The sequence below is a fragment of the Octopus sinensis genome, unplaced genomic scaffold (genome assembly GCF_006345805.1).
Source record: "Octopus sinensis unplaced genomic scaffold, ASM634580v1 Contig18749, whole genome shotgun sequence".
NCBI classification, from domain to species: Eukaryota; Metazoa; Mollusca; class Cephalopoda; order Octopoda; family Octopodidae; genus Octopus; species Octopus sinensis.
In genome coordinates this window covers 63,286-78,636 of record NW_021835996.1, presented here as the reverse complement: position 1 = coordinate 78,636, position 15,351 = coordinate 63,286, and the positions used below count along the sequence as shown (strand labels likewise).

Sequence of the window (15,351 nt, the reverse complement as noted above, 5' to 3'; positions counted from 1 at the left end):
ACCTATCATTTCAAGATCCTTTCTCCGTTCAGTATTGACGTAAGCCGAGGATTTGAGGACTTCTTTTAGTTCTGATGAAATCTAATTCCTACTAGACAAACTCAATTAGAACCTTTTCGTTTTTACGCTTTTCTGCTTCCAATTCGTGAAGTAAATTCCGGTGGTTGCTAAGCAATAGAACATGCTCGTCTTTTAAAGAAGAAAACTGAGAATGGATGTTGCAGAGATTTTCCGAAAGTCGGGCTGTTTCCTGATTTTGAGACATAAAAATAAACTTGTAGGATTTTTTTGAAATTAAATTCCGAAAATTGTTTTTCAAAGTGCTCATAATCCTGCTCTCTTTTGTTGAGTCTAATTTTATAATAATATCCGACTTTGAATATATGTCTTGGATTGAGGCTCGAAACTCCATTCCATCAAATTCTGAATCTGGACAAGTATTGGACACCACTAATTCTTCCAATTGTTTTTCCACCATTGAGAGTCTTAGTTTATAGCAAGAACATCACCTCAGACTTAGAGTACTGTTGTTGGAAATGGAGTCCTCTACTGCAGATACTTTGTTTTTTATTTTCTGAATCTAGAACTGAATAAACTATTGCTTGACCTCGGTCATATAATCATACTCCCCATACAAAGAACTAGAGATTGTAAATAAATTTTTTACTTGAGGGGATCGAAATCCACGTCATCAGAATTGGTGTACCTGAGGGCTTTTACGCACAAATTTATTACCGCTCTTCAGGAAATGAATTCGGGTTAAATTGAGTGCATTTTGGATTTTTTGATAAATTCTAGAATATATGAAAAACAATAAAGTTTTAATTTCATGAAAACAAATTCATTACATTATTAAATGGCTTAGAATCCTCTGTCCACGAGATGAGAGGAGAATAGCACTCTTTAAATTCAACAAAATTAATTTGATTTTTGTCATTATTTGTGTTGAGAATCGATTTGATAAATTGGTCCATAATCTAAAGGTCGTTTGAATAAGTCTGACATGGGTGTTTTTATCATCCACAATGTGAATTGATGACAGCTTGTTTACAAGTGCGGTTTTGTCTACGAAATCGTGTTCATTGCCACCGCAAATATTAAATATCTTGAGCAACCAGATGTCAGATTGTTGCATTTCAGATTCAAAATTAAAATTTGATTTTGTAAGTTTATTGTATTAAAATTCATAATATTTATTTTAAAATATAATAATTGTCCATAAAAATGAATATAATCAATTATATCTTAAAGTTTTTTTTTGGACTAACAAACCAAAAAAGAATATCGAACTAAAATGTGATAAACAATCTTGTTAAAAATTAAACTAAAAATAGATTTTTTAAATTTCGCGAATGTCCCGGAACAACAATATAAATACTATACGATAAAACAATATGTAAATAAAATTTCCGATTATATAAAGCTGTTTTTTTTAGATTTTCAAATAAAATTCCTTAAAAATTCCAACTCAATTTTCAGATTTTTTCTAAAATTTTGTTATTTTTTTATTATTACATCCAATTTATTGTTTATTTTAGCACAATATACTACAAATTCATAGATCTAAGCAACAAAGTAAAGTTTTACGTAGTAATTCTGTAATATTTTACTTTTTTTTCCCTAAAATAAATTGTTAAAATACTAAAAAACACTGAAGGTTAATATTAATTGGATTAATCAATAAATCGAATTTCGCTATAACAACGATTCATAAGAGAAATAGAAAAATAATTAATGGAATGCCAAATTCCTAGAACCCGGCTCACAAGCCGCTTGAAGCTAATCCTGGGGGCATTTCCAGGCGTAAAATTTACCGAATTGCCAGAAGCATCATTTTTTGACCGTCTTCGCGGATCCGAAATAATTCAACCTAACCTTGTATCCAAAGATGGACAACTCCGCAGACTAACACCGACTTGTACTACTCAATTCAAAAACACATGCCTAAACACAATGATAAAACTCTCTGCTTGTTTGGCTAATTGCAATTTCCTTTCTAAACTCAAGTTCTTCATGAACTCGTCAACTGAATCCATTTTTAATATGAACTTTGACGATATTGATGAAAAGGTCTGACTTCACTGCACTAAGACCTTGCTCCCAAAGCATCTTTCTCGATTTTCAGCAGCCGTAATCTTATCCATAAAATTCTAACTCATTCAACAATCTCTCGGGGTACATATTGAGTGAAAACCTGTTGGTTTCCTAAACTTATTCAAACCTTTCGATACCTATAGACAAATCAAAGCAACTAAAGCTATAGAAGCCTTTAAGAACATGAAACCTTCGCTCATCCAGCTAACGCCGTCTTTTGATCCGGAATAAATCAATGCATAGTCAAAAATTTCCCTTCGTGAGCAGGATAGACGTAAAGAAACTTCACTTTCTTTCTTGCCAAGCGTTTATCCTGACACGGGTCGGTAAACAATGTCGTACACCGAGCCTACCAGGCTTCCCTTTAATTTTTGAATGACTATATTTCCATATTATGAAAGCCGGTCACTTGTTTGAAATGCGACAAGCATGGACACGTCATTTAACATCATCTCATTTGCCGAATCCCCAAAGTACGGCAAGAACGAAGTGGACTGTGCTAAAAAGCAACTACAAAATTCTTTTGGATTATCACTTTCTTGCACGGGTGGCATCGAGCCGCAAAAACTTTCGCCACATAGTTAGTTACCCCGGCTTCTCTAGCATGTAGGAAGCCGGCTGCAATCAGGTAGCAGACAGCGGCAATCGGCGCTCCCAGAGATCCCGAATCCCAATAGGTGGCGACTGGTGAGGCGGTCCAGGACAGGAAAAAAGGTCTTCAGGGGCGAGGGTGCGGAGTGTTTCGAAAAAGAGTGGATGATGTCCCGAGCGAAGTCGTGCAAGCTGGACACGGAAGTACCTGTCGAGTGATTGCTCTGAAGGATGGACTGGTGGCGGAGGAGAATCAAGGAGTTTGTTATTTTTAAGCATCCTGATAGCACGAGTTGAGATGTAATCGTAAATTAATTTCTTCCCAGTTTTCCCATTGTTCGTTAAGAGTATTTTTGAGAGAGGTCTGCATTGATCGGCTAGAGTAGTGATAATATGTTTTTTGTTTTCTGAGATAGAGATTTTGTGGCATGGATGAGATATTTCTTGTATTTCGTAGAGGAATTGAAGTCCTCTCATCTCCAAATGGTCTTCGAACGGAAGGATACAAGATTCCCAATGAAGATGGTTATTGTGCGGAGGCCTGATGGTTATTGTGCGGAGGCCTGAGGCCTGAGTTTTGGATTCTTTGTAGTTTTTGGAGATTTGATAGAGAAAGGTTCCATGACCAAGCCGGACTACCATAGTTCATTGATGATCTGACAAATTGTCTGTAGACCAGAGCGAGGCATTCTTTGGCTTGGCCATAAGATTGTCCTGATAAGGCACATAATCGCCACATAAAAATTCATAGCTTTAAGAATTTCGATTGCCATCCTCAGCGGGAACAGACAGGCACTCTTTACTACCCACAAATGATTTTTCTTTCTAATTTTAAATCTTTTTTATCGAATAAATTGATAATTCAATTCGCACAAAAACTAACGTGTATTGGGGTGCACTATAATTAAAAGAAACTACACGACAAGAGTAACCAAGAAACTTCTTACTTCATAATTAATTTAAATAATTGACTTTCTAGTTCTCTTTCGATCTCAAAAATTCTGTGGTTAGAACAAGGAAAGCTAAGGGACTAGGGTCTCCACGTTTTACCGGTACTACCACTTTTTTTACACAGAAACCACCCTATTACTAAATTACCATCAAATAATTTATATCATAAATAACATTTCTAAAACAGACTTTAATACAAATCTATAGCATCTAAAAAACAAGTAAACAAATTCATCAAAAATCCGAATCAATCTTTGGAAGGGCCTTGTTAAAGTGCATCACAATTTTATCAAGTTCACAAAGTCTTTTAGTCCCATTCGACATGTAGGGATGTAGTACTTGTGGAATATCAACACAGTACCTCTGCACAAATCATCAACACACACTAACACTAGTCTGGTGTGTCTCTAAAAGTGGAATAAGCAATCGAGGTAGTGCCACCGCAGTTCCATTCACCTCAACAGGACTAAATAAGCACATTTACTGTGTGAGCATATGAAAGATCGCCATTCTCGGCCTTGTATCGAATTATCAGCCTCCTTGATTGGTAATCCGAACAATCTGAACAACTCGATATCTAAAATTCCTAGAATATGAAAACAAACTTCTCCAAATGATTTACTGGAAGGAATCCACGCCTCAATGTCGTATTTACAGTAAGCGGAAGCCCCCAATTCCTCCGAAGGCATGTTAATTACACTGAAATAATATAAACCAACAACCGATAATGCAGTCCGAGACTATCATATATTTCTTGTTGTATTGATAGTATCTCTTTGAGAAAAGAGTCACTTTTTTCTCTCGTAGTGACTCCAAACATTTCGACCTTATTGAACTGATGGACACGGTATAGTCCCTTCTCATCCTCCACGTTGCTTACCTCTGCTCTGTAGCAGCGAGAACAAGCCGTCAGTCTAAAAGATTACATGAAAATGATTGAAAACAGACTTTTTTGGCAATTCTGATTCATCGAAAGTATTATTCATGTTCAGTCCTGCCAGAGCAAGTTCAGAAGTCCCCGAGAGACTGTGATGTCCATAATGTTCTGAGTCGAGACGATAAACCAAAGACCGGTCACTGTCATTCACCACACCACAACACTCCTACAAAATGTTATTAAAACTATACAATAACTCCATCATTCAATATTTCTGGCACTGAAATCAACTTGAATCCCTAAAAATACATTTTAGAACAATCAACTTTTTTTTGAACCACATCCAGCGCATATTCGAGCAGAGCCTCCTCCAACTCAGCTAGCTGGCCAATCAGATAGTACGAGCGAGGTCCAGTGATCATTCCCGTGTTTCTAAACAGTACTTATCGTGTGAATTAGCACTGTGTCCTCAACTGCCCCAGAAATGCACAAATTATGGAAGCCGAACGTGGGGGGAAGTTAAATTCTAAAAATATGATTTTTTTATATCAACCAGGCCTTTTCCCTTTCAGAGTGACCTGCTCACCCATAGATTCATCACCGATGGGCTTTCGTGATTAGGACTCACTTACTGTTTCGGGATGAGTAAAATTTGGTAGTTTTTTACACAGACGGAGGAATCGTGGGTTTTTAATAAGCTACAAATAATTAAAATTAAATTACTTTTTGGTGCTCATTGGGATGTGTCTTATTGAGGATATCGTGCTAGAGAAGTACAAATGGAATGCATACAATAGCTTTTATGTCCCCAGAAGATTTTCTGTTTTTAATATTTGTACGAATCTCTTCAAAGTTTTCTTGGTTAAAAATGTAATCAAAATCCAAATGTGGATCAGGGATGGATTGTTCGCAGTTGGGAAATACATAATTTGAAAATTTTCTGGCGTGCAAAACAACACGTAAAAAGTATCGCATTATTTAAAATATTAATTTAGTAAGTTCAATAAAATAATAAATGCAAATAAAAATCGTTAGTTAACCTTTATAAAATAAATAAACTAATTAAGTACATAATTTTTAGCATTCATTTAATTACTCGGTTATGTCAAATCTACAATCTCGAAAATTATTAAAAAATGATTAAAATTTGATTATTTATATAGAAATAAAACATATTAATTAAAAAGATGAGTTTATTTTTTGTGGGTCATATTTAATGTCAGATAATGACAAAATAACAATAGAATATCTAATTGGGAAAACACTCAAAGTTTATATCAACAATGGAAGAATATTCATCGGTAATTTTCTTTTCTGATTATTTGGGCACTCTGATCTTAGGTGATAATGAAGGGAATATTGTTATCGGAAACACAATGGAATGGTCAGGTTAGTATATGTAGTTTTTAAATGTTCTAAACAGAGTTAGAACAGGAATTTCTGGAATCTACAAATTTTTTGGCGACTTTTTCTCCACAGATTATAAAATATTTGGAGTACTACCACAATGCTTCTGAGAGTTCATGATATTTACTCAATATTTATTATTCAATCTCAAAATTATATTTTGTTTACAATACCGTATTTTTTCATATATAAGACGATTCACTTATAAGACGGGTTCTTTATCTGAAACATGGCCGACATTCTGTTAGGTTTTTTATTTATTTAACCCCATTCCCCCTTAAATTGGGAGGAATGCGTCTCAAACAAAACTGACAGACCTCTTAGGGTCACACCATAAGTTAAGAAGGGAGGTATAAAACAGAGACCTAAAGTGAGAAAAGTGAAAAAAAGCAAATCAACAAAAAAACCAAATTTGTGTTTAGTATCAACAAATCCGGCGTCTTTTAGCTTAAATAATGCATAACGAGTTCCTTTTTTGTAGCATGATATTCACGGTAAATTTTTGCTGCAATTGAAAGCCAGTAGGCTTGAAAACTTAATGACAGAATGTACCCATATGCATCCAAGTTTTCGTTAAAGATTTATTTTATTGATTTTTCTTCGTAGTATTGTGATTAAATCATGTTTTCCCAGTCACTTTCCAGTGACTCATGTACTTGTGACTGTAGTCATATTTGGTCCTTCCAAAAAATGGAAAGTTGAAATTTTGTCCTTTGAACAGTGGTAGTCCTTTCATTTAATTATAGTCTTTTTTAGTCCTCAATTATTATTATTATTTAAGCCAAACAAAATCACCGTCTTAACCATTAACTAACACTTTCAGGTGATTCCGACACTTCTCAACAGTCGAGCCATCTTTTCACGATGTTCCGACCGTGACCCCACACACTTTCTGTATGTACGGTGAATGGTTTGTGGTCCATTTCCACGATCCCCTCCATTTGCCTCTACGAGAGACTCCAGTGTTCTATGGACAATTTCCCTATCGGTATGGTCCTTCAGTAGGTTGATAGATCTTTCTTGAATTTTTTTCGATTTTTAGCCGGTTCGTTGCCGCCAGGTTACAGCCCCAAGCAGCACATGCATAGCCTATTATTGGCTCGATATACTGCTTGTAAAGGCTCTCTACCCCTGGCGGATAAGTTCTCCCACAGTTCCAAAGGAAGACTTTTACAAAATTGATCTTCTTTATACAGGTTGATACGTGTAGAAATATTTGTACCAAATATCTTTTGAGTTAGGATCTTCCTTGGGACGGAGTCAAACGCTTTTTCAATGTCGATAGTGCATACAATCGATTTCTCCTGCAATTTCTTCTTTTTGTGTCCTTCATTTATGAAATCTGTTAGTGTGGTAAGGAAGGAGGTCGTTGACAATCCTTCCTTGAATCCATGTTGGAATGTAGATTGTGGGAGGAAAGGGCGAATATGTTTTAGGACCAGTTTTTCCAAGATTCATACAGAAAGCAAAGGTTTTTTTTCTGCGACAACAGATTAAAAAAGTTGAATATAATAGTCATTGATAAATGAATGATTATCAAAACTGATCCGAGCAGTGTCATTCAGATTGAAAATTTACGTTGAGGGAGAATCACCAACTTAATCCCTCAACATTAGGTCTCTAGATTTGATATTGGAAACTAAATTCTTGGTATTTATAATCAAAGTAAGTATTTTGAAATTATCTATTTATGAACTGGCGGACATCTTTAGAAGATTTAAAAAACCTGATGCTTCAATATCTGTTAGTGATTTTAAATGCTTTTTCTCGCGGGCCTACAATAGTAATATCGGTACAGTCCGACCTTGATTTGGAACAGACCTCAAGGCTGTAACAGTTTTTGGGACGCTTAGTGTCCAATTTAAGGTCGGACTCTATCAAACTGCGTAGGTCATCTTGGTTTGCATTTTGATTTGGGTATTTTAAAAAACCTTCTTTTGATCTCAAGAGTTCCTTATGTGTCTCTTATTTAATGGTGGCCTAAAGAGTTTTCATATTTTTTTTCTAAAATTAAGCATCTTTCACTTTTTGTTAAACTTTGTGCTCTTAGACCCCGATTTTAGTGTCTTTTCGTGTTTTTTGACTTGGGATTAAATGATTTTAAGTATCTTTTTCAGTTTTTGTGGCAACCTTCTTAACTTTATATTTTTTTCGAATTAACACTCACAAATCTGGAACTTTCATTACAGATTTTTTTTTTTAAATGAAAAAAGAAATGAGAGAACAAGTATCCGAACTAATTAAGAAGATCATTGTCTCCAGAAAACCCTTTCCATTGAAGATCCAACAGGGAATGTGCACAAGTCTGAGTCGTCGCCGTTACAGATTGTTTGGGATTTTTTAATTTTGCATGAATTTGACTTGGTTCTCAAATGAATTTATAAAATGTTTTCTTCAGAAAAAACAATGTAATTTTTATAAATTTAATTAAATCTACATTTTCAGGTACCTTAATTTAAAGTCCAAAACCCACTATTAAATCTTGTTGATAAGTAAAATTAAATATAAGAAGCAGTCAGTATTGCTTGGAGACATTGTTTCCATATAATTTTTATAGTTATATAAGCAAATAACTTGCTATAATTCTAGAATTATTCAGTAATTTTATTTTCGAACCAAGTAGTTAATAAATCGAAAGTTAAACTAACAAATAACTCCAGATACTATGACCATTCCAAATAGTGTGACCGTCAAAATAGTATGACCATATTTAAGAAATTTTTGGTCATACTATATAATAGTATGAGTAATCATTTCCCGTCTTTGCACCAATTTGGACAGCAAATGACGCCAGTGAAATCGACACCTGCGCGCGTGTTCTTCGACTGGTAAGAGAAGAAAAACAACTTTGGGCAAATTTGAACAAATAGTCTTTGATGAGATTATTGAACTCCGCCTTATGAAAATTGTAAATTAAACACTTTAAATAGTATGCTTATTGAAGTAGTATGAGCATTTTTAGGAAATTTTTGGTTATAGCATTTAATAGTAAGACTCATACTATTTGGATTTATCCGTGAGTTTAAGGCTCCACAACGATTGACAGACATTCCAAAAACAAAAATGACTTTCTCAAGTCGTGTTTCGATATCTGTTGACCAAGGAAGCGAAAGAAGCGAAGCGTCTTGGGGCCGAAGATGCCGAAGGAGTCCGAAGCGATTAGAAAAAAACAACGAGTTTGGAAGGTGGCCGTAATTGAGTATTTTGCGATCCTCGGGTTGCCTTGACGCGTGCTCAGGATCAACCGTAGATCGAACGAGATTTCCGCGCGAAAATGTGTCTAAGCAGATAGAATCTCAAATTAGGGATTCCCCCTACTCGTATAGAAACGTGGATAGGCATTCTGGACGTTTGCCGTCTTATTTATCCAGCCCAGCTAGTTCGAGGATTGACGGGACATCAGCCGAACTGAGGGCTCTCTGTATGATAACGGTGAGTTCGTTGTGATAAGGGGCATGACCAGCACTTATTAATTATTTTTTTCATTTTATCGTCAATTTTTTTTAAATTTTATCAAGAAATACCTTGAAAAATAAAGCCTTTAAAAATAACCGCGATGCAAACATAATAAAGTTTTTACGTAAAAATTAAATTTTGATTAGAATTTAAAATGCATCATCATGATCATAACTGACAATCTGAGACAAGTTCAATAATAGAACTGTTCTACGTGGATGACGTAAAGAAGAGTTCAGAAAAGTCCTCACTCACACCTCTGATGTATTTGGCGAATGGTTTCTGAGGATGTACAGAGAAAGAAAAATTCTCTCGATTCTTGTCCTCAAAAGATTAAAGTCAACATGGCTGTTCTGCTTATACTGAAATACAACTGAAGTCTGAGCAAAAATGCACTAAAAGCCTAAATGTATTTTACAGACGACAACTAAAATTTTTAGTGAAAATAGGCTATCGAAGGAAATCAAAAACAAGAAGCTATACGCTAAATTTTAAATCTGAAAGCTTGGAGACTACTATAAGGAATGCTCGATGGGGGACTACTTGGACATATCCTGAGAATGGATTCTGCCACTTCTGAAAATCATATTATGGACTCGTAGTTTCTAAAAACCGTTTGCTCTCGAGGTAGACCGTGCAAAAGCCTAACACTATCCATAAAAAATAACTGAATTAGATAACTCAAAAAAGATCAAGATCAGCCTTCGTTCTCCTCACACCACAGTGCCTCCAGTCCTTCATTCCACACACAACATCAGTAAGTCCTTACATCCACTAACAACTGTGGCCTTGTACTTGTCACCAGGACTACTACTTCTGGTCTCCACACCCCAAATCCAGTCCTCCCAACTATCACCACACCATTACAGTGTGCTTCCTATATAAGTCTCGGCATGTCATCACAGAACTCTTCTTCTCCACCAGTTGGTTAGCTCGAAAGTGTCTGTCCAGGTCTCTTGTACAACTCTGCTTGCCCGTCTCTGAAGCGGAATGCACATGACCCACCTGAGCCATATTCTCTTTCAAGCTTATTGGCGTTCTAATTTTTTAAAAATTTTTGGAAATGATTATTGGAATATCAGAAGATGACCACTGAGGTACATGTAGTACTTCTCATAAATGTTTGCATATTTGTTTGTTACAAAAAAAACTCTACTATCAAATATTTCCTCCGGGATCGAAAATTGTTCATTTCTTATACAATTCAAGAAATTTCCTTTCCTTCGGTCCTCGAACCACCAGGTCTTGAGCGCGGTGACGGGAAACGTCTTGACGGGACGACCCATTTCCCTTTCGAGGGCGGAAAAGGCCTCGTTTGGGACGCAACCTGCTGGGATACATTTTCTGCTTCACATATAACTTTTTGTGCTCTGGAGGTTAAATCTGCTGCTAAAAAAACTGAAGATTTAAAGCTGACAAAATATTCCGCTCTTTCAAATGAGTTTTTTGTGATGCCGATAGCGGTGGAGACGTTGGGTGCTCTTGGTCCAAAGACGAAAAAATTCCTCCTTAAGCTCGGAGCCAAAATCTCCATGCGCACTCACGATCCGCCGGAGGTGGACTGGCTTTTCCAAAGGTTCTCGATTGCCGTTATCCGGAGGAACAGTTTGGCGATCCGTCAGGCCGCTAGCCCTCCCATCGATTAATCTTTTAACACTTTTTACATCGAAAAACAAGAGAATTTATCAGCGTCCTAACGTCGCTTACCGCACGTCATTTGTTTCCGGAAGGGTTTTACATAATGAAGATTTTTTCATTGGTAATGTAATCAAGGGAGGTAGAAGTCCCCTTTCTACTGTGATACTTTGCCTTCTCAAAAGTATGTGAAGGTATCATCAAAAAGATTGATGTGTATTCAAATCAAATCAAAATCAATCCCATTATAATCAGATCAAATAAATAATAACAAGTAATATTATTAGATACTTAATTAAATTCATATTAAATAGTCGTATTGACTCTTAGTTTTGTTGTGGTATTTTCCGTAATGGTGTAATTTTTATAAATAATAAATAGGCACAAAATCATACCATACTCCTACTGCAAACGACCAGAAATATAGAGACTAGAATATTCTCTGAGTTTGAAAATGAGAACAAATGTCTCGAAAGTATTCCAAATTATTATAAAAACAAAGACATTTGTCGAATTTTTGAGGAACATTTAAAGGCCAAAGACACAACCTCGACATCAATGGAATATTCTTTGCAAGACCTCTTCCAATTTATTGACTCCTTCACTCGAATTTCGTGTCTTGTGTCTGTGATCATTTTAATAATTGGATAGTTTTGACTGCTCGACTGGTGTTTATTCCCCACATAACAAAAACTGGATTAAACAACAGACCTATCAACTCATGAAGAGACAGTCTACGTGATTATTTGTTGTTGATTTAATTGCACGTTTCTTATTTATTAAAACTGTATAAATTAGTTGCTTAACTTATTATAACGGTTAAGATTGGTTTTCTATTTATCAAAAATTATGAAAAAAAGTCTCGACCTATCCATCCTTCGCTTTTAATGATTTTTTTTGCATAGAGTTAGAGTCGACAAATTGAATTAAATTTATTAAAAACATTAAATTAAATTTTCCGGTAAGGTTTCCGTACATAAGGGGATAATATTTGATCCGAATATTAGAGAGCTGGGTTTTCCATAGGACGAGAGCGGCAGGGGGTACAAAATAGGGAAATGGTTGTGGCAAACTAAAAGGAAGTGATCCCGATGGAAGCAGTTGAATGCGTTTTTAATATCGAGTTTGAGAAAGGCTCTGTCGGCTGACGCATTGGCGATATAAGATCTCATGGCGTGGGCGCAGCCTCACATCCATTCTTGACAGCAACTCCGAGTTGAACAGGCTCGAAAAATGCCTCAAGATCAGAAGAGACGAGCCTGCAGGCAAGCTTAGCAGCCAGCCTCCTGAAGACATTTCCAACATCGATGAGGCGAACTACTCCATCAGTCTTCCTCAAGGCAGTGAGATTGACAGAGAAGAATAAGTCACGTTGATACAGGATAATGTTGCCAGAGAAAAACCGATTGAAAAGCCAGTGATTGCCTTCAACAGGCGGGTTCTTGCCTTGCCTGTAACCGGGGACGTCAGACGAAAACCATCCACGCCACCACTGCTGCTAAGAGGGAAACTCGCGATGCAGCTTAAGCTCTCCGAGGGTGTAAACGAATGTGTAGGGTTTCCAGAGAGGACTGGCAAAGTACGGAGGTCGATGGGGGCAGGCGGGTGTTTTAGTTTGAGTGACTCGAGAAGCTCTTCCGGCGGAAATAGAACAATGTTAGCGGAAGCCACAAGGCAGAAAGCTGCTTTAACATCATTTTCCATAAGCTTGGCGTGGACTTTATTACGAAGGTTAGTACGTTCAGGTTTATTCCTTGAAGGGGGCTCAAGTACAACGAGAGGGGATGGAAAGAACCGTGTATGGGTTTTGGTCAAAGAGGGTCAGATTTTCCTTTAATTGCGAAGTCAGCTGCTTCGAATTAGGTTCCCTGTAGGGTGTGCCAATTCCATGGAACCAAAGCAAAATAATTTCAACCAAGCTGGTCAGAATCAAAGGCGTTTACAATGGACTTAGTGAGCGAGTCGGCGACGGGAATCCTGGCTGCTTTCGGAATTTTTATGCATATCTTCCGTGCGCGGCGCAGACCAACAACAGTGGATAACACATCCTCGAAGGGGATATCACAAACAGCCAGGGAAGACGGAAGTGGAGGATTTTGAAGGGTACTGGCTTCAGGGGACAAACACTGAAACACGTCGGACATTTCCAGATTGCGAGGACTACAGATGATAACTTAGTTAAGCCGGCACAAAATAGGTGGACATCTCTCTGGCAGTTAAAGCACTTCCTCGCCTTCTTGCGAGTGTTATTGGTTAAGCAAATAAGACATTAGAATGTTGGAAACGATTGGATATGGGATGGGTTCATAGGTAAGCAAGAATATAAGAATGAAGAACAAGAGCAACAACGGGAATTTAGTTAGTTAATAACTATTTGTTAATTACATATAATATGTGAAAAAAAAAAAAAAAAAAAAAAAAAAAAAAGAGCAACAACAACACAACGGATTGACCAGCAAAAAAATACTAATTTAAAAAATCTCGCTCGCAATCGTGCGTGGCAACGCGCAAGCAATCCGTTCGGCTGGGCTATAACTCCTGCCCCGTCGCGCTCGCAGATCGAGCTAGGCCGCTCACTTCCTGACGTTAGATATTTTGATTATGAAACATTCTCGATTTAAAAAAATTTTTAATTTATTATCAATTTGTATTGTTTGATTCAATTTTAAGAATGATGAAACAGTTGTAGCACAGATAGCTAAAATTTAAGAGATTTATAGACAAATAAATAAATTTATTCATTTATGCAAAAAACAAAAAGGGCTCGGCCGGGAATTGAACCCGGGACCTCTCCCACCCTAAGAGAGAATCATACCACTAGACCACCGAGCCAATAAAATTCACCTCCTTCTATTATTAATTTTCTCTAATTTAAATAATAGAAATCATTCACTTGCTCCTTAGGGTTTACTCTTTCAGCTTTAAGTAATTATTTATGAATTATACTAATGGAAATTCCTGATATTGGCAAGTCCAGTCATCCAGACTCCATTGATAATAACACTATATTACTTCGACTAATAACATGGCAGAAATGGCATCGCCTATTGCAGGATTTATTATTTCATTTGAAGCCAATAAAAATTTTGCCGCCCATATTTTTTCTTTCTAAATTAAAATAACAAAACTAAATTTTATCACCACAGAACTAGAATCAACATTACTTTCTAATGTTCTGCACAATTTTTCAGAAAAATAAACAGACCCATGCCCGTTTGCTTCAAAATAGACACCAAGATTCAATTCTTTTGCTTTTTTAACAAGATGCTTGACTCCAGTGGGTACAAATAACACATCAACATCCAAAACATTCCTGATGTATTTAGACGAGGCTCCATTGGCTTAAGCTGTTTGTACTGCTTTAAGAAAAATGTCCTGAAACATTATTCATTTATTCACTTTAAGATGACAGATTGTGATGAGATGTTTAAAAAATTTAACAAAAAGACACAGAATCCGATCTCCGTCTAAAATAGTGAAACCATTTTTAGCATTTTGGTAAAAATAGATTATCCTATCTGCATCCCCGTCAAAAGATATGCACTTTTCAAATTTTAGTTCATCAAAACCGACTGGTTTACATTTTTTTGTTTTTACATAATCAGTTGAGTAAATGATTGTCATTAATTGCTGCATTATTCAATTTATAATCAAAAATTGTGGATTTTATGGAACTTTCACTGAGAACGACGGAAGCAACTCCATTGGCACATAAGGATGGAAGATTTGAAAAAGTCTTTATTTATAAGATCTGTAGCTTTTTTATAGCCTCCGATAAGCCGAGTTAAATAAATTTCGATTGAATTTTCAGGATTCCAACATTTTTCGTTGTTATAAAACACGGAAAAATACAGACATGGAGTTGTGGTGAGTCCAATATTGATGGGAACGATATAATCAACAAAAAGATCAATTCCATCCATTAAACATAATAAAGGTTCAAGAGAGGAGCCTCGGCTGTCGTATCCGATTATAATATTAGTTTTTGTTTTATTTTTCGTTTTTAGTATATCAAGCAGTGATGATAATAATTGTTGGTCATTCGAGTTAACAAATTCATTACAAAATTCTTCATCTTCTTGAACCATCATTCCTCCACCTGGGTCTACTATTTTTATTCCATTATCTTCTGGAGGGTTGTGGAATGCTGTAATCATTAAGCGGATATTTGATTTAAGAGAGATAGACCGAACAGAGGCAAACAATCCAACTTTGAAAAAAAGTAGTTTCAATGTATCGGCGCATCCCCGATAACCGGCTGTACCATAATCCCATTTAGGTTCTACGATGGTATTTTTATATTTGCTTATTCCTCTCAAATAACCACTTCGAAAATCCAT

At 36.2% G+C, this 15,351-nt stretch overlaps 1 non-coding gene and 1 pseudogene across 1 annotated transcript; both read right to left on the bottom strand.

Moving 5' to 3' along the window:
• Positions 1-13,771: 13,771 nt before the first annotated feature.
• Trnap-agg lies at positions 13,772-13,843 on the bottom strand. The gene has a single exon. It is a non-coding gene; the product is annotated as a tRNA-Pro (tRNA).
• Positions 13,844-14,119: 276 nt separating this feature from the next.
• Positions 14,120-15,351, bottom strand: LOC118761941 (annotated as a pseudogene).